Source organism: Lemur catta, chromosome 6 (assembly GCF_020740605.2).
Source record: "Lemur catta isolate mLemCat1 chromosome 6, mLemCat1.pri, whole genome shotgun sequence".
NCBI lineage: Eukaryota > Metazoa > Chordata > Mammalia > Primates > Lemuridae > Lemur > Lemur catta.
Genome location: NC_059133.1, coordinates 7,087,902 through 7,106,693, shown reverse-complemented (window position 1 = coordinate 7,106,693; position 18,792 = coordinate 7,087,902). Strand labels below are relative to the sequence as shown.

At 43.6% G+C, this 18,792-nt stretch overlaps 1 long non-coding RNA gene across 1 annotated transcript; it reads right to left on the bottom strand.

The window, feature by feature from the left end:
• Positions 1-5,370: 5,370 nt before the first annotated feature.
• Positions 5,371-13,992, bottom strand: LOC123640315. The gene is made up of 3 exons (XR_006735944.1): positions 13,969-13,992; positions 13,016-13,055; positions 5,371-5,407 (listed from the first exon to the last, which is right to left on the bottom strand). It is a non-coding gene; the product is annotated as an uncharacterized LOC123640315 (long non-coding RNA).
• Positions 13,993-18,792: the final 4,800 nt, after the last annotated feature.

The window sequence follows — 18,792 nt, the reverse complement described above, 5'->3', positions numbered from 1 at the left end:
CTCCAACCCAGGCAACAAAGTGAAACTCTGTCTCAAAAAAAAAAAAAAAAAAGAATGAAAAAAAGGCATCTCTATAGAACCTACAGGATACTAAGATAAAATTATAAACTTTAAGCCAACATATTTAACATCTTAAACAAAATGGACAAATTTCTTAAAAAACACAATTTACCAAAGTACAAGCAAATATAAAATATATAAAGACATTCATCTATTAAAAAACTTAAATTCATAATTAACAACCTCTTCCCTAGAATGCTCCAGGCCCAGATGGCTTTGTTGGCGAATTATATCAAATATCTAAAGAAGATATAACACCAATCTTACACAACCTCCTTAAGAAAGTAGAGAAGGGAATACTTTCCAACTTGTCTTATGAGACCAGCACATCTCTAATACCAAAATCTGATACTACAAAAAAGAAAATTGTAGATCAACATCATTCATGTACATACAAAAACATTAGCAAATTGAAAAATATTTTTATTGAGTCATAGTAAAACTAAATATCAACAAACGAATCCAACACCATATAAAAATGATAATTATATCCATGTGTTTATATAATAAAAGTTCAATATTCACAAATCAATGTAATCTACCATATTAATGTATTACAGGAGAAAAATCAGATACCATTCTTAATAGATGCATAAAAAGTATTTGAAAAAATTTAATACTCATTCAAAATAAAAATTCTCAGCAAAGTAGAGACAGAAGGGAGTTAAACTAATAAAGGGGACCTATGAAAAACCTACCGGTGACATCACTTATTAATGAAATAGTGAGTTCTTTCCCTCTTAGACTGGTAGCAATGCAAGGATGTGTGCTCCGAACACTTCTAATTCAACATTGACTAATGGTCCCAGCCAGTGGAATTTAAGAAGAAATGAAAGACATAAAGGTTGGATATAAGGCAGTAAAAATGTCTTTATTTGCAGACTACATGAATGTTGTAAGTAGAAAACTCTTAGGGATCCACAAAAAAGCTACTAGAATCAGTGAATTTAGCAAAGTTACAGGACACAAAGTTGTTTGTTTTTTTTTTTTGTTTTGAGACAGAGTCTTACTCTGTTGCCCAAGCTAGAGTGCCGTGGCGTCAGTCTAGCTCACAGCATCCTCAAACTCCGGGGCTCAAGTAATCCTCCTGCCTCAGCCTCCTGAGTAGCTGGGACTACAGGTGTGCGCCACCATGCCCGGCTAATTTTTTCTATATATTTTTAGTTGTCCAGATCATTTCTTTCTATTTTTTTTTTAGTAGAGACGGGGTCTCAACTCTTGCTCAGGCTGGTCTTGAACTCCTGAACTCAAATGATCCGCCTGCCTCGGCCTCCCAGAGTGCTAGGATTACAGGCGTGAGCCTCCAAGCCCAGCCGATACAAAGTTAACATTCAAGACAGTATATTATTGGCGTAAAGTTAAACAAGTAAATCAGTGGAGTTCGAGACCAGCCAGGGCAACATAGTGGGACCCTGTCTCTAAAAAAATTTAAAAATTAGGTGGGTATAGTGGCACATGCCTATAATCCCAGCTACTCAGAAGGCTGAGGCAGAAGGATCACTTGAGTCCAAGTATTCAAGGCTGTAGTGAGCTATGATCGCACCACTGCACTCCAGCCTGGGCAACAGAGTGAGACCCCATCTGTAAAAAAATAAAATAAAATAAAGAATTCCAGGTAAGGTGGCTCACACCTGTAATCCTAGCATTTTGGGAGGCTGAGGCTGCAGAAGCACTTGAGGTCAGGAGTTCTAGACCAGCCTGAGCAAAAGTGAGACCCCATCTCTACTAAAAATAGAAAAAAATTAACCAGAGACGAGTTCGCCATTCTGTGGCAAACGTATGTTGCTCTTGCCCTGTAAACCTATCTTGTCCTTCCTGAATAAACTTTGTTTCATGCTTTAAAAAAAGAAAGAAAAGAAAAGAAAAAATTAGCCAGGTGTGGTGGCACATGCCTCTAGTCCCAGCTACTTGGAAGGCTGAGGCAGGAGGCTCGCTTGAGCCTGGAGTTTGAGGTTGCTGTGAGCTAGGCTGACACCACTGCACCCTAGCCAGGACTACAGAGCGAGACTCTGTCTCATTAAAAAAAAAAAAAAAGAAATAAAGAAAGAAAGGGCAAGTCTCAGATTGGGAGAAAATATTCAAAATACATATATATAACATAAAGGACTTGTATTCAGATTACATATGTGAGCCAGGTGCGGTGGCTCACGCCTGTAATCCTAGCACTCTGGGAGGCCGAGGCGGGTGGATCATTTGAGCTCAGGAGTTCGAGATCAGCCTGAGCAAGAGTGACACCTCGTCTCTACTAAAAATAGAAAGAAATGATCTGGCCAACTAAAATATATATAGAAAAAATTAGCCGGGCATGGTGGTGCATGCCTGTAGTCCCAGCTACTCGGGAGGCTGAGGCAGGAGGATCTCTTAAGCCCAGGAGTTTGAGGTTGCTGTGAGGGAGGCTGACGCCACGGCACTCACTCTAGCCCGGGCAACAGAACAACTTAATCTATAAAAATGGGCAAAAGAGGCTGGGCACGGTGGCTCACGCCTGTAATCCCAGCACTTTGGGAGGCTGAGGCAGGAGGATCACTGGAGGCCAAGAGTTTGAGACTAGCCTGGGCAATATAGCAAGACACTGTCTGTAGAAAAAAGTCTTTTTTTTTTTTTTGAGACAGAGTCTCACTACTCTGTTGCCCAGGCTAGAGTGCCGTGGTGTCAGCCTAGCTCACAGCAACCTCAAACTCCTGGGCTCAAGCGATCCAACTGCCTCAGCCTCCCGAGTAGCTGGGACTACAGGCATGTGCCACCATGCCCAGCTAATTTTTCCATATATATTTTTAGCTGTCCATATAATTTCTTTCTATTTTTAGTAGAGGTGGGGTCTCGCTCTTGCTCAGGCTGGTCTTGAACTCCTGAGCTCAATCGGCCCACCTCGGCCTCTCAGGGTGCTAGGATTACAGGTGTGAGCCACCGCGCCTGGCCTTATAAAAAAGTTCTTTTTAAATTAGCCAGGCATGGTGACATGCACCTGTAGTCCCAGAGACTCGGGAGGCTGAGGCAGAAGGATTGCTTGAGTTCAGGAGTTCAAGGCTATAGTAAGCAATGATCGTGCCACTGGACTCCAGCCTGGGAGACAGAGCAAAATCCTGTCTCTTAAAAATAAACAAAGAAATAAAAGAAATAAAAATAAAAAATAAGTTAAAAAATAAAAATGTACAAAAGACTTGGACATTTCACGAAGGTATATAAATGGACAATGAGCACACAGTAACTCAGCATCATTAATAATAATGGAAATGCAAATTAAAATCACTATGAACTTCCACTACATGCCCATCAGAATGGCTAAAATTGACAAGACTGACCAGATCAAGTATTGGCAAAGATGCGAAGCAATGGGAATTCTCATAAACCACTTTGGCAGTTTTTTAAAAAGTTAAAATACACTACCAGATCACTCAGCAACCCCACTTCTAGATATTTACCCAAGAGAAATAAAAACATGTGTCCACACAAAGACCTTCTTGTGAATGTCGATGACATTCATAACCAAACAATGGAAACAACTCAAATGTTTATCACAATGAATAAACAATTGTGATATATCCAGAAAATGCAATATTATTCAGCAATCAAAAGGAATAAACCACTGATAAACACAGCATGAATGAATCTCAAAGCATTATTCTAATTGAAAGAAGCCATATGCAAAAGACTAAATTCTGTATAGATTTCTATTTTCTTTTTTTAATTAATTAATTTATTTTTTGAGACAGGGTCTCACTCTTGCTCAGGTGGGTCTCAAACTCCTGACCTCAAGCAATCCTCCCGCCTCAGCCTCCCAGAGTGCTAGGATTATAGGCATGAGGCACCGCACTCAGCCAATACTGTACGGATTTCTAGAAAACACAATAATATAGTGACAGATGGGGGAAGTGGATGGGGAAGGGCAAGGGGTACAAAGGAGCGCTGTGGAGTGACAGAAGTGATTCTATCTGTATAACCAACTGCATAACCACCTGTGTATCCATCTGTCAAAACTCATCATATTGTAGATTTAGAATAGATGAGTTTTATTGTATATAAATTGTATCTCAATAAAGTTGAATGCCACAATGAGATACCAGTTCACACTAATAAGAAAGGCTAAAATGAAAAGATTAACAATACCGAATGTTAGCAAGGATATAAAGCAACTGATACTTTCATATCATGCTGGCAGATTGTAAAATACTAAAACTATCTTGGGAAAAGGTTTGGCCATTTCTTATAAAGTTAATCATACACTTTCCCTATGACCCAGCAATTCTACTTATGGCATTTATTCAAGAAAATGAAAATATTTGTCCTCAAAAAGAACTGTTCACAGCAGCTTTATTCACAGTAGCCAAAAACTGGTAACAGCTCAAATGTCCACCAATAGATGAATCGATAAAGAAATCGGTATAATGGAATACTACACAGCAATGAAAATGAACTACTGATATATGCATCAACATGGCTGAATCTAAAAGCATTATGCTGTATGAGAGAAAACTCAAAAGAGTACATACTTCATGATTTTATTTATATGAAGTTCTAGAACAGGTAGGTAAAACTAAGTTATGACTATAGAAATTACAATGATACAGTGTAGAGTAAAAATATTATATATGAATTATATCTCAATTTTTTAAAAAGTAAGTTGAAACAGGGATTAAGCTTGTATTCAAAATACATGCCATCAGATCTTGCAAGTACACTTGCAAGAGGGGAGCTATTACAGATTTGACTTTTAGCTTCTTGGACACAGAAGGAAAGAATGGAAAACGATCAGTTATATTATATAATTGTATCCACAATATGGGAAAAAAATCAGTCATTAAGTATTTTCACAACAATTTTTGCAACTGAGATACAAGTGGAACTGCCACACTGAGCCACTGTCTGAGTTGGTAGGTAAGAGTCTCCACACCACCCATCGTCTACCCAGAGCATTTACTTCAACGTAACAACAAAACAAAGTTCAGTTCAAGTAGTTCTATGAGAGGCCATGACACAGCTCTCTGATGGTCTAGCTCCTTCTTAAGGATAAGTTTTTTTATATCCACAGATAACTGTACTCAAGTCAAATCTATCACCTCTACACAGAGCTCTTCCAGCCCCTAAAGTTACATATTCCAAGGCACCATCACAATACATTTTATTTTCTTCATTAACACTTATCTCTTGCTGGTATTATTTACTTGTTGACACATTTACTGTCTAATTCTACTGACTAGGATGGCTGCTCCATGTGGGTAATGACTAACTTGTCTGGCCAGGCACGGTGGCTCACGCTGGTAATCCTAGCACTCTGGGAGGCTGAGGCGGGAGGATCGTTTGAGCTTAGGATTTCGAGACCAGCCTGACCAAGAGCAAGACCCCATCTCTACGAAAAAACAGAAAGAAATTAACCGGACAACTAAAAATATATAGAAAAATTTAGCCGGGCATGGTGGTGCATGCCTGTAGTCCCAGCTACTCAGGAGGCTGAGGCAGAAGGATTGCTTGAGCCCAGGAGTTTGAGGTTGCTATGAGCTAGGCTGACGCCATGGCACTCTAGCCTGGGCAACAGAGTGAGACTCTGTCTCAAAAAAAAAAAAAAAAAAAAAAAAAAGACTAACCTGTCTTTTTCTTCAATGTACGCCTGACACACAGTGGGTGCTCAATAAGTACTTTGAATAAATAAAGGAATATTGCCTATCTTCAGGACAATCCTTTCATTCTCACAACCAGTAGATGGCAACTACATCTTTTCAATTGCTCAGGCCAAACAACACAGCATTAAAGGCTTCCTGTGGTATTTTGTTACGGCAGCCCTAGCAAACTAATACACCATATTTCTCCTAAGATTTAAAAATACCCCTCAGGTGTGGGCACTGTGGCTCACACCTGTAATCCTAGCACTCTGGGAGGTCAAGGTGGGAGGATCAATTGAGGTCAGGAGTTTGAGACCAGCCTGAGCAAGAGTGAGACCCTGTCTCCACTAAAAATAGAAAAATTAGCCGGGCACGACTGTAGTCCCAGCTACTCATGAGGCTGAGGCAGGAGGATCGTTTCAGCCCAGGAGTTTGAGGCTGCAGTGAGCTACTGCATTCCACCCAGGGTGACAAAGTGAGACACTGTCTCAAAAAAAAAAAGGAAATTGAACCCCCTTCCTCATTCCCTCTCAAAAAATGAATAAATAAAAACATGCCTCAGCACCCCTGTGAGTGCCCTGCCATACTTCAGGGTGCCTTCGCATACAGGGTGGGAACCAAAGACCTGGGATCTTCTCCAGCTAATGACTATTCCATGAGTCTGACCCTACTCAAACCAGTAATGCATATAAATGGAGACGCTGTTAGGGTACAGGCCAGCCAGCAAATTTTCATTCAGGATAAACAGACATTATTACCCTAGTAACACACCCAATTCTTTGGTGTAGCCTAATGAGGAAAGCAGGTTTCAAATCAGTTAGAAGAGTTGCCCTGGCCTATGATTTCGGAAACCACTGGGAGCTCCTGCGGCAGTCTAGGAGAAAGCCACTCAGGAGTTGGACAAGGACGTTGGCAGTGGGGAGGCAGAAAGTGGACACACTTGGGCTATGTTTTATGATAAGAAGTAGTTCAGGTTCAGAACTTGCTTGCAGATTAGCAAGTGGGACAGAGGAGAATCAAGGCTAATAATTCCTAGGCTTTTGTTTCTTTCATTCCACAATTTTGACTGAGCCTATTAAGTGCCATGCTAAATTCAAGGTGCCAGATTACAGAGGTGGAGAAGATAAGGCCCTGCCTTCACTTGATTAAGAGAGTAGATGCTAGCTAGACCTAGACTGCCTGGCTTCAAATCCCAGCTCTGCCACTTATTAACTATGTGACCTTGGGCAAGGTACTTATCCTATCTAAGACTTAGTCTCCTCATCTGAAAAATGGGCACAATAAAAGTATCTACCTCCTAGAGTTGTTGTAAGGATTAAGTTAATATATTAGAGCACTTAGAATAGTATTGTTAAGTTTTAGCTCTTACAATTCAAGGAGCTTTCATTCTAGTGCAGGGAGGCAGAAAATAAATATGCACTAAATATTAGGTTGTGATAAATTCAATGAAGAAAGTGTAAAAGGCTAGCATGATACAGACCTTCATGAACTACTTTACTTAGGTGCTTAGGAAAGGCCTTGCTGAGATGACATTTAAAGTGAGACCTAAATGGCAAGGAGCCAGACAAGAGAATATTTAGGAAAAGAACATTCTAGAGAGAAACAACAAATACAAACTCCCCAAGGCAAGAAGTAGCTTAGCACATTCCAGGGACAGAAAGAAGGGCAATAAGGCTGGAATTCAATGATGGAGGGAGAAGATGATGCAAAATGGAGTTGACAAGGCAAGCAGCTGACGCATTAGCTGAGACCCTTATAGGTCAGGGCAAGGAATTAGATTTTAAGTGCAATGAGTAGCCAGGGGAGCACTTTCAGAGGAGGATGGCATGATTTGACTTACATTTGAACTAGATCAGTCATGCTGTTGTGTGAAGAACAGGTTTCAGGGTGGCAAGTAGGAAGACGAAGTAGGAAACCAGTTAGGAAGCTATTGTAAGACTGAAGGCAAGAAATGATGACTTTACCCCAGGTGGTAGGGGATGGACAGATGTGGGATGTGTCTTAAACACAGAATCAACAAGACTTACACTTTATACGTAAGTTCTGCTATACAAAGACTTGAATATTCTGTCTGGTACTCCTCACTCGGTATAGGCTCACAGGATAGATTTAGGATTGCATGAGCCCGGGAGTTTAATGTTGCTGTGAATCTAACCTGGGCAACAGAGAGAGACTCTGTCTCAAAATAATAGTAATAATTTTATTAGATTTGCAGTACAGAGTGCCTTAGACTCAGACAGACATGAATTTGAATTCTGACTTGATCACTTAGTCACCATGTGACCTTATACAAGTCATCTTTCAGCTTCCTCATCTGTAAAATGAGGATAACAACACTTAGCTCAAAGGGCAGTTGTGAAAGTTAAATAAGATAATAAATGAAAAGCACCTCACACAGAATCTGGGCACTCAGTGAGGGCTCTGTGAATGTCAGCTACTATTAATATCATTCTGATGAGTCACAGGACATTTCCACATTCATCCGGATGGACTAACTACAGTTTTTGTTTTCTTTGCCTCCCTGTCTCCGATTCCCACCTGCTTCAAAGTGTCCTCCACTCGGACTTTACTTACAGCATAAATCAATCACAGCACTCCCCTTTCCTAAACACTGCAATGGCTCCACTGCCTATAGATTAAAATCTGGATGTCTCAGAATGACATGCAAGGCCCCATACTCAGGACCCTACCTATCTATCCAGCTCCTTCCCACTTCCCATCCTATAGTCACGCTAAAGTATTTTCAGCTCCCTGAACAAACTGTTGTTCATCTTACTACGCTTTTGTTAATGCTGTTTCCTCTGTCTGAAGTATCCTTTCCTCTTACGTACCTATTGAACACAGTATGCATCTGTCAAGACACAGCCTAAGCTGGGTGCCGTGGCTCACACCTGTAATCCCAGCACTTTGGAAAGTTGAGGCAAGAAGACCACTTGAGCTCAGGAGTTCAAGACCAGCCTGGGGAACACACCAAAAAATTTAAAAATTAGCTGGACGTGATGGTGCATGCCTATAGTCCCAACTACTTGGGAAGCTGAGGCAGAAGAATCACTTGAGTACAGGAGTTCAAGGCTGCAGTAAGATATAACTGCACCACCGCACTCCGGCCTGGGCAATAAAACAAGACCCTGACTCTAAAAAAAGAAAAAAGACACAGCTTAAAAATCATTTATAGTGACAGTCCCACTCCTCACCACCCAAGCAAAACTACTCTCTCCTTTCTGTTACCATTGTGCACTGTCCATAAGTCCATATTGCAAGTGTCTGTTTAGTATCTCCAGATGTCATCACCATCAAGCAACTCCCTGAGGGCAGGTACTGTGATAACAGATGTATGCTCCCCAAACTCCTGCAGAGCAGCCACTCAGTAAACATTCCATTAAGGAATAGAGAACAGGGCAGAAGCAGGGGGCCTTTATGAATACCCCTCTTCAGGGGAGTATCTGTAGATCCTCACCAGAGGTCTTCTCAGGGTGGTGTGACCCTGTCATGGTTAGAAGAAAGGGCTTTGAAATCAGAAAGGAATGCACTGGGACACTAGCTCCACAAAGCGCTCCTGTGGGTCCCTGAACCTGTTACTTAACCTATGACTCACTTTCTTCATCTGTAAAATAGGAATGATAATAACCTCATATGGTTGTTACAAGCATCAAAAGAGATAATTTATGTAATATGCTCAGCTAAGTGCATGACACACATCAAGTGCTTAATAAATGCTAACTTTTAAAAAGTACAAAGAAATATAGCAGGCTGTTAATAGTGGTTATGGGGTAAAGGGGGATATATTTTGAGAAAGCCTAAATTTCCCTCAACAGGCCAGGGAGGGTGGCTCACACCTGTAATCCTAGCACTCTAGGAGGCTGAGGCATGCGCTTTTTTATTTTACTTTTTGTTAAATCTCCTTATCTTCTAATATGCATGCATTTTGCAGACAGTGAGAGTTGGCAAACTGAAGGGGACACACCCTCTAAACAAAGGAAGCAGCCGGGCGTGGTGGCTCACACCTGTAATCCTAGCACTCTGGGAGGCCGAGGTCGGCGGATTGTTTGAGTTCAGGAGTTCGAGACCAGCCTGAGCAAGACCGAGACCCCCATCTCTACTTAAAAAAAAAAAATAGAAAGAAATTAGCTTAACAACTAAAACCATACAGAAAAAATTAGCCAGGCATGCTGGCGCATGCCTGTAGTCCCAGGTACTCGGGAGGCTGAGGCAGAAGGATCGCTTGAGCCCAGGAGTTAGAGGTTGCTGTGAGCTAGGCTGACGCCACGGCACTCTAGCTCGAGCAACACAGTGAGACTCTGTCTCAAAAAAAAAAAAAAAAAAATTAAGTAAATAAACTAAGGAAGCACAACTACCAGCTCCAGACAGTTGCTTCCCATCATGCAGAAACACTCTAAGACATAGAGATTTTAATCTGAAGGCAGTGGGCACCGTGATTGATTTATGATGCTTGAAATCCAGATTATTTTTTACTTCAAAAAAGTTTAGAACCACTGTCCAGACCAACAAAACACCTTTTTTTCTTTGAGACAGGGTCTTGCTCTGTTGCCCAGGCTAGGATGCCATGGCATTAGCCTAGCTCACAACAACCTCAAACCCCTGAGCTCAAAGGATCCTCCTACCTCAGCCTCCTGAGTAGCTGGGACTACAGGTGCACACTACCACACCCGGCTAACTTTTTTTTTCTATTTTTAGTTGCCCAGCCAATTTCTTTCTATTTTTAGTAGAGACGGGGGTCTCGCTCTTGCTGAGGCTGGTCTCAAACTCCTGACCTCAAGTGATCCTCCTGCCTCGGTCTCCCAGAGTGCTAGGATTACAGGCATGAGCCACCATGCCAAGCCCAAACAAAACACTTTTACAGGCTGAATTCAGCCCCCAGTCTGCACCACTCTTTGAAAAGGATTTCTTAGGAAATTGAGGCTGGGGTAACCCCTAAGAGTGTAACATTCCTTAACCTTTCTTTGCCTGTGTGTCCTCATATCTTCCACAGTCAATAATAAAGCTGATCCTTTCTGTGCAATATATCTGAATGAAACTGCACTCAACATGCTCTGGTGCAAACAGAAGAAAGTAATTTCTGCTCATCTTCATAACTCAGCTTAGGCACTACCTTCCCTGGGAACCTTTCCCCTGGCTCCTTTATCCTAACACTCACCAGGCACTGTAGTACTAACATACATTTGCTGAGCACATACTCTGTGCCAGGCCCTGTTTTAAGTGTTTTACCCATAAAAACCCATCTAATCCTCACAAAATACCTTGAGGCAGATACTACTACCATCACCATTTTACATGAGATTAAGTAACCTGCCAGAGATCATGTGGTTAAGACAGATCAGATCCAGGACTTAGCACTGCTTGTCTCCTGCAGGAGGTAGGGAGCTCTTTAAGGACTAGCACCTTAATCATTTTTGTACCCATGGTGATCAGCACTTTGGCACTAAATGTGGAAAGATGATGGATGGATGACTCCCCATAAAAAGGTACCATGTATACAGTAGGCTCTGAAGGGTGATTCTGACAACACAAGCATTTGTTCAACAAACATTCTATGCATCATACCTGTTGGGCTCTAGACACAAACAGATCAGGGTTAGAGGGCTCAAGGTTTGGTGAGGATACCAGCTGTGTAAATTAAAAATAACAGCATTGCTATTTGATTTTCCATGGAAAAGTCAGGGAAAGCTTCCCAGCAGAGCAGATGCTCAAGCGGAGTCTTGAAGGAAGAGAGTAAGTGTTCCCCTAGCAGGCAAGGGCAGAAAGGAAAGCCCAGGCAGAGGAGCATCATGTAATGCAAAGGCACTGAGATGACAGATCCTTTATCCACAGATTTGCGGCCAGGTCTGAACAGCTCCCATGCAGGGAACGTGCTAGTTGAGAGCAGCCGGGGGGTGGGAAGAGACAGCTTCCAAGCACCAGGGTCTTTACTGGGTAATCAACGAGGAATCCAAAGGAGCTTTGTTTATTTATTTATATTTTTTTGAGACAAGGTCTCACTCTGTCACCAGGGCTAAAGTACAATGGCATCATCACAGCTCACTGCAACCTCAAACTCCTGGACTCAAGTGACCCCCCTGTCTCAACCTCCCAAGTAGCTAGGACTACAGGCACATGCCACCACACCCAGCTAATTTTTCTATTCTTTTGTAGAGACTGGGGTCTCGCTCAGGCTGGTCTCAAACTCCTGGCCTCAAGTGATCCTCCCGCCTCAGCTTCTCAAAATGCTAGGATGACAGGCATGAGCCACCTTGCCCCACCCAGAGTTATAATTTTCAAAAATCACTGAGAGAGTTGTGCAGGTTGTCTGTCACTATTTCCCTCAATGCTCAGATTTAATCATCTGAGAGCCTTTCAATATACTGTGAATAATCTTTCTTACTGGCCATGTTCAAATTTCCACCAGATGTTTTTTCATAAGTAACACCTAATCAGTCCAAGTGTCACATCAATGGTCAGTCCCATTAGCCAATGTTGTGTACATTTATCATAGGAAACCAGTGGCATTTTTAATCATCACCAGTGGAAGAAAATACCCTTACAATTCAATTTGTTGCACAAGACCCACATTTTTGTTTTGCACCTCTCTTTTTGAGATGTCAGGATTGTGTGAAAGGAGCTGATGCCTCCAACACCCCTGCAGCACCACATCATGTTTAGGGAGGGAGGCCGTAACAGTGCCATGCATTTACAAATGCTTTTCTCCCTGTTCTGATGAGGCAATGAGCTATTTTTTTTATATGTTTGCTAATTGATTTCAACGTGATCAGCTGAAATGAGCAAAAGGCATGGTGGATTATGATAAGGATTTTAAAAAGTATCCAAAAGTACGGGATACAAGTAGGTGTTCATTAAGTATTTGTTGACCCTGCACCTGCATCAAGGTGAAAACAGTGGGCAACGGTGAAAAACCCAAGTTTTTTTTGGCATCTATGGAGCTGGTTTACTTAACTTTCCCAAGCTTCAGTCTCTTCCTTTCTAAAAAGGATAAGAACTCCTCCTGCCTTTTAAGTTTGTTGTGAGGATAAACAAGCCTGTAGTATAACGAAAACACTCATGCCACCTGGCACACATCACAGACATCAGGATGACAGCTGGTTCCTCTTCCCTTTCGCAGTCCTATGGGGACTGAAAAAAAAAAAAAAACATCTCTTGGTGTATTTGTGTTTGTGGTGACGGATTGCCACCTGTATAGACCTGTCAGCATGTATTAATATATACGTTCCTCAAAAATAGGCATTTGATAAGCACCTGCTCATTCACTTTATACATCCAGAAATGACATCACCAAATTAACTGCCACTATTCTATAAACGAACAATTTTGGTTCTTTTAACTGATACTGCAAAATCCCTACTTACTTTTCTCATGTTCCTTCCAGTAATTTGCTAGGAGGTAGACCTGTTAATAGGAAGGACAAAAAATGTTATTTACCACCAACACCCTCAAGATAACTATCACTTAGAAAACCCAAAACACTCAGTTGGAATTTTCAGAATTCAATTAACCCATCCAACTACCTCCCAGTTTTGACTCTGCCTAAAGGACTCCACAGTTGGTTCAACCCAAACCAGTAAGAAATATTTAAAACATAATCATTGAAAGTGTTGTGCCATGGTGATGTGTGTTGCTGGGTTACAGTTGGTAGTTGGGAAGAAGAACACAGATCCAGCAAAGTATTGCGTCTTAAACTAGGAGGTAAGAGCTCAGATGATGAAATCACAGGATGTTTGAGTTTGGGAGCTTTACTCTCATCCAAGGCAGTTTGATATCCAAAACACCTGATTTATTCAACAGTGAGGCTCTGTCACTACTCCCTAAACTTCTCTAGGACACAATTTCCTCATCTGTAAAAGGCAAATAAAAACGCTTAGTGAGCCCACTGTTAGGAATCATCTACGACACCGTGCTTTACAAATTGCATAGCACTACCTACATAGAAGTTATTAGTTTTCAAAGGTCCGGCCACTTTCACGGAGGGAGGAGGAAAGTGTGGCCTCTAAGGATCAGACAGTCTTCTAAAGGCCTTAACAGCTAATGAGGGGCTCTGTTAGGTCCACTCATCAAACTCTGCCCAATTTTCTAAGCCTGGTTCGAGTACCCTTTTTCCTCAGCCTAGCACAGTGGGCCAAAGGCGAAACGTCCCAGGTTCGTATCCCACCTCTGCATCTTAAGTATTACGGACTCCTAGGACAGATGCTTGTCCCCTGTGTGCCTCGGCTGCCACCTCGGGAAAGAAGAGGTGGTAGAGGTAACCTCACCTAGCCAGCCTAGGTGCTTAACAATGGCAGTTATCTTCTGTCAGCCCAGTTACCTTTCACTCCCTCTTCAGTTTTCGCCCGCACCGTGGTTGCAACCCAGACCGGGATACTCTGAGGGCTCGCTCTGCGCCAGGCACCGTGCTAATTGCTCTGGCCGAGCGCGGCCCCGTCACCTCAGTGTGACTAGGACAAAGGAGGGTCTCGTAACCCCAGGGCGGGAGTCCCAACTCTCCCAGCCCCCAGCTCAGTAGCCCTCCGGAGGCTCGGCACCCCCCACGCCCCCAGCGCCTCCCGGCCGCCACTGACCCCCCCCAAGGCTGGACCCCGGCTAGCCAGCAGTCCGGGCGAGCCCGAGCCGCGCTCCTCCCCGCTCCTGCCGGGCTCGCACGGGCAGGGGCTGCCCCTTTCAGCCCCGAGGACGCCGCGGCGGCCACGCGCTGGGGGCGGGTGCGGGGGCGGGGCGGGGCTGCCGGCGGTTGGCGCTACGGAATAGGGCGCGCGCCGGCCGGCCACGTGACCGCACGGCCCCGCCCTCTCCGGCCCCGCCCTCTCCGGCCCCGCCCGGGCTGGGAGTTGCGCGGGGGTGGGAGCCACCACTCGCCCCTCGCCGTGTCCCCACCCCTCCCACGCGAGCGCTGGGGCCAGGAACTTCTGGTGGCCCCGTGCGGCAGAGAAGGCAGCTTCGCGTCATCAGCCCATTTGCAGAGGAGGCGAACTGAGGCCTGTCCGGAGGCACAGCGGGCAGGCCGGGCGCCGAGGCAGCGAGCACACGCCAGGCCGGTTGTCGGCGCTGGGAAGTGTCGGTCCCCTTTCCTATTGGAATGGCAGCTCCTTGAGCGTAGGAACTGTGCCGTCCTGGCGTTCGCTGTGGTAACCACTGCGCCTGGAGCACAGTGGGCACTCAGTGAATTATGTGAATGAATACCTCTCTAACCTCAACTTGGGTTACCCCGCCCCCTCCCCAGGGGTCTTATTAAATAATTGGGGGAAGGCGAGATAGAAGTGGGTGATGAGGGAAAGAGCACCCAGCCTGTAAATCACTGATACAAGCAAGTTAGTTGACCCAACTTGTATTTTTAAAAAGATTGCTAGGTAGAGAACAGGCTAAGGTAGGGTAAGAGAGGAGCCCAGCAAGGAGGGTTCAGTAGGATTCAGAGTCGGGATGATGGTGATCTGGATTTAAGTGATGGCAGTAGGGATAGAAAGAAGTGGAAATATTTGAGGTAGGTTTTGGAGAATTAAAGAGATTTGCTGATGGATTGAACACTGAAGGATGGAGAGGGAGAAATGAAGAGGAAGTTCCTGATGATTGGTAGTGCTGTGTACTAAGTGGGGAAAACTGCCAGAGAAAAGGTCTGGGGTAAGGGAATAAGGTGTCGTGTGGGGGTTTATAATGCAGTGTCAAGTTGTCACCTAGACACATGGACACATGAGTCTGGAGCTCACGGGACAAACATAGGCTGGAGGTGTGAATTTGGGGCATATAAATATATTTACAGCACTAACAATGAAAGACATCACTTAAGGTGAAAAGTAATGAGAAAAGAAGAGAGCCCAGGACACAGCCCTGGAGAACACCAATACATAGAGTTCAAGTGGAAGAGGACTGGCCTATAAAGACAGAGAATTGGCCAGAGAGGTAGGAGGGAAACCAAGAAGAATCCAAGAAAGGACAATATCCCAGGAAGGATGGAATTGTCAGTTATGTCAAATGCTACTGAGAGAAGAGAGGCGTGGCCTGATGCCAGACAAGCTGTATGTGAACTTGACCAAAGCAGTTTCGGTAGAGTGTGGGGACAGATGGAGACACGAAGAGAAGCAGTAGTGGAGGCAGTATGTGTAGACAAGAAGTTGTGGGGGTGGAATAACACAATGGCAGGGGATAGAGGAGGTGAGATCAAGGTATTTATTCCTATAGCAAGGAGATAGAAAAGCATGTTTGTGTTGCTACTGGGAATGACCCAGAAGAGAGTGAGAGATCAATGATCCCAGAGAGAGGGACAGTGACTCACAGAGGGAAGAACCTGAAAAGAGAGGAATGTATGCGGTCCATGTGTGGAATACCTCTGCTGCAGCATGAGACCCAGGCCCAGGAGCTCCAAAGCAGAAGGTACAGCCACACTGTTCTGGGGTGGCCACTGTTGCTTAGCAACCCGTGTTTAGTAAGGTGTTTCAACTGAATTCCTAATTAACAGCCATTTCAACTTATGTTAACGGTTCCTGTCACCAGAGTTCCCACTCTGCTTCTTTCCCTCCCCCAAAGTCTTTCCCACTATGAAACTGGCAGCTCAGGCTTCTACTTCCTTGTACCAGTGATGATAGATGCATTGAGATGTAAAAAATAATACATCACAGAGAAGATGGATTCAATCTTAAAGGCACAATGCCAACAATTACAGGATGTAGATTTCCAGTTCAGGGCTCTTCTCTGAACTCTAACTGCCTTTTTGCCCTCTTCTCCACTGTCTCACAGGCACCTACAGCTAAGTAGAACTCATCATTCCTTCCATTCAGCCACCCAAACTCATTCATTCCTTTGACAGCTTTCACCGTTACAGAAGATGGTGACACCATCCACTCATCTGAGGTTTACCTCACAGGCATTCAGGATTCCTTCCTCTTCCAAACCCACCCCAAACAATTAGTTACTGTCTCCCAAATCCTTCGACTTTTCTGCATGTCCTCTGCCTCTAAGCCACCATCATCCTTCACCTGGAGCATTAGGAGAACCTTCTAACTGGTCTCCCTGCTTTGTCTCTTGACCCACCTCCAATCCATTCTCCACACAGCAGCTAGACAATGATCTTTTAATACATCAAATCATTTCATTCCCCTGCTTAAAACCTCCAACAGTTCCCAATACATTCTTCTGCTAACTATAGCTGTTCTCTACCTCACTCCCTAAATTCTGCCTGGAATGCTCTTTCCCCAACAACCTCTTTCTCCTGAATGGCTTCTTCTCCTGCAAATCAAAGTGAGTTTCCTACTTAGCAGGGCTTTCCCCATCCCCTACCCAGAAGCTCCCTTCCCTGTTCTCCATTACTGCAGCCTGTTAAAGTCCTCAGTTGGAAGTAGATGTTTGTTGATTAAATCCTCATTGTCTCCCTGCAGGAGGCAGTAAGCTCTAATAGGAACAGAGATGTTCCCTTTTGTTTCCCCAGAGTCCAGCACATTGGCTGGCATCCAGTAGGTACTAAATAAATGCTTGATCAATAAGATAATTTTTCACTAGCAGATTCTCTGCCTATGAAATTCATGGTTGTGCTTTTAAAATATTAATAAAAGATTATGCAACTCATAAAGGTTATTATTCTTGGCTGGTTGCTGCCATCCTAGTGTCTATTTATTTGCTTATTATTCTTGGAGACAGAGTCGCACTCTGTCACCCCTGCTAGAGTGCAGTGGCATCACATAACTCTCTGCAACCTCAAACTCTTGGGCTCAAGGGATCTTCCTGCCTCGGCCTCCCAGAATGCTAGGATTATAGGTGTGAGCCACCACCCCTAGCCAATCCTAGTGTCTAATAGGATGTTAATATTAATAACTACCACTTACTGTGCCCAGTATTGCATATTTATTTTAATTTTCACAACAATCAAATGAGGTAGTCCTGTTATTCCCTTTTTAGGGATTAAAACCTAAACCCCAGCTACTTATCCTGCTTAATATAGAATCTTGAGTTGTTTTTTTGTTGTTTTTTTTTTTCTTTTTTTTTAGAGACAGGGTCTCACTCTTGCTCAGGCTGGTCTCAAACTCCTGAGCTCAAGAGATCCTCCTGCCTCAGTCTCCCAGAGTTCTAGGATTATAGGCATGAGCCACCTCAACCAGCCTTAGAATCTGAAGTGGTTTATTGCACTCTGAAATCATAGAATTTTTCAAACTGAGTGAGATTAATCCAATCCAACTTGCTTGATGAGGAAGGTGTCCCCAGAGAAGGAAAGCCTCCTTTTGGAGGAACTGGGCCTGGAACGCTGTTAGTGGTATGTATAAATAAATGAATATCTAAACAGTTCACAATGGCCAGAATAGCAATCTACCTGACCCAGTGCTCTGCCTTCAAGAAGCAGCCTGTTGCACTCCTTGAAGTATTTCCAGTTCTTTGGCTAGTGAGCAGCTACACTATGCTATGCTCTGTTCTCAGCTCTGGAAATACAGTAGAGAACAACACAAACTCCCTGCCCTTGTGGGGCTTACATTCTAGTGGTGGGAGATAGACAATAAACAAGGAAACAAATGACCAAGATAATTCCAGACAGAAACAAGTGCTATGAAGGACTGTAGAATGAGTGAAGGGAAACAGAGTGAGGGGAGGGAGTAGCTATTTTAGATAAGAAGATCCCTGAGGAGGTGACTTTGAGCTAAAATCTGAAAAATGAAGAGCCAGCCATGAGAAGAGCTGTGGAAAGATTGGCTGAGCAAGTACAAAGGCCCCACAATGAACCAGCAAATACAAAGGCCCTGAGGCTAACTCAAGCTTGGTATTCAGAAACAGGAGGAAGGGGAGAATGGATGGATTTGGTGAAAGATGGATAGGATAGTACAAGAAGAGGTTGGAGAGAAAGTTGGGGCCAGGTCATTCAGAGTCTTGTGGGTAGAGCCTTTGGATTTTGTTCTAAGCTCAAGGGGAAGCCATTACGGGTTTTAAGCAAGGGAATGACCATGGTCTGGTCTATGAATGTAAAAGATCACCTGTGTGGATTAAAGAAGGTGAAGATTCAAACAGAGAAAGCAGTTGAAGAGCTGCTTCAGTGGCCAGTGGCTTGTATTAGGCTGGTAGTGTTAGAGGGATACAAGATATATTTTGGAGGTAGAAAAATCAACACTTGTTGACAGTGTAGAGACAGAGGTGTAGGGTAGGAGGGGTTGAAGAAAGACAT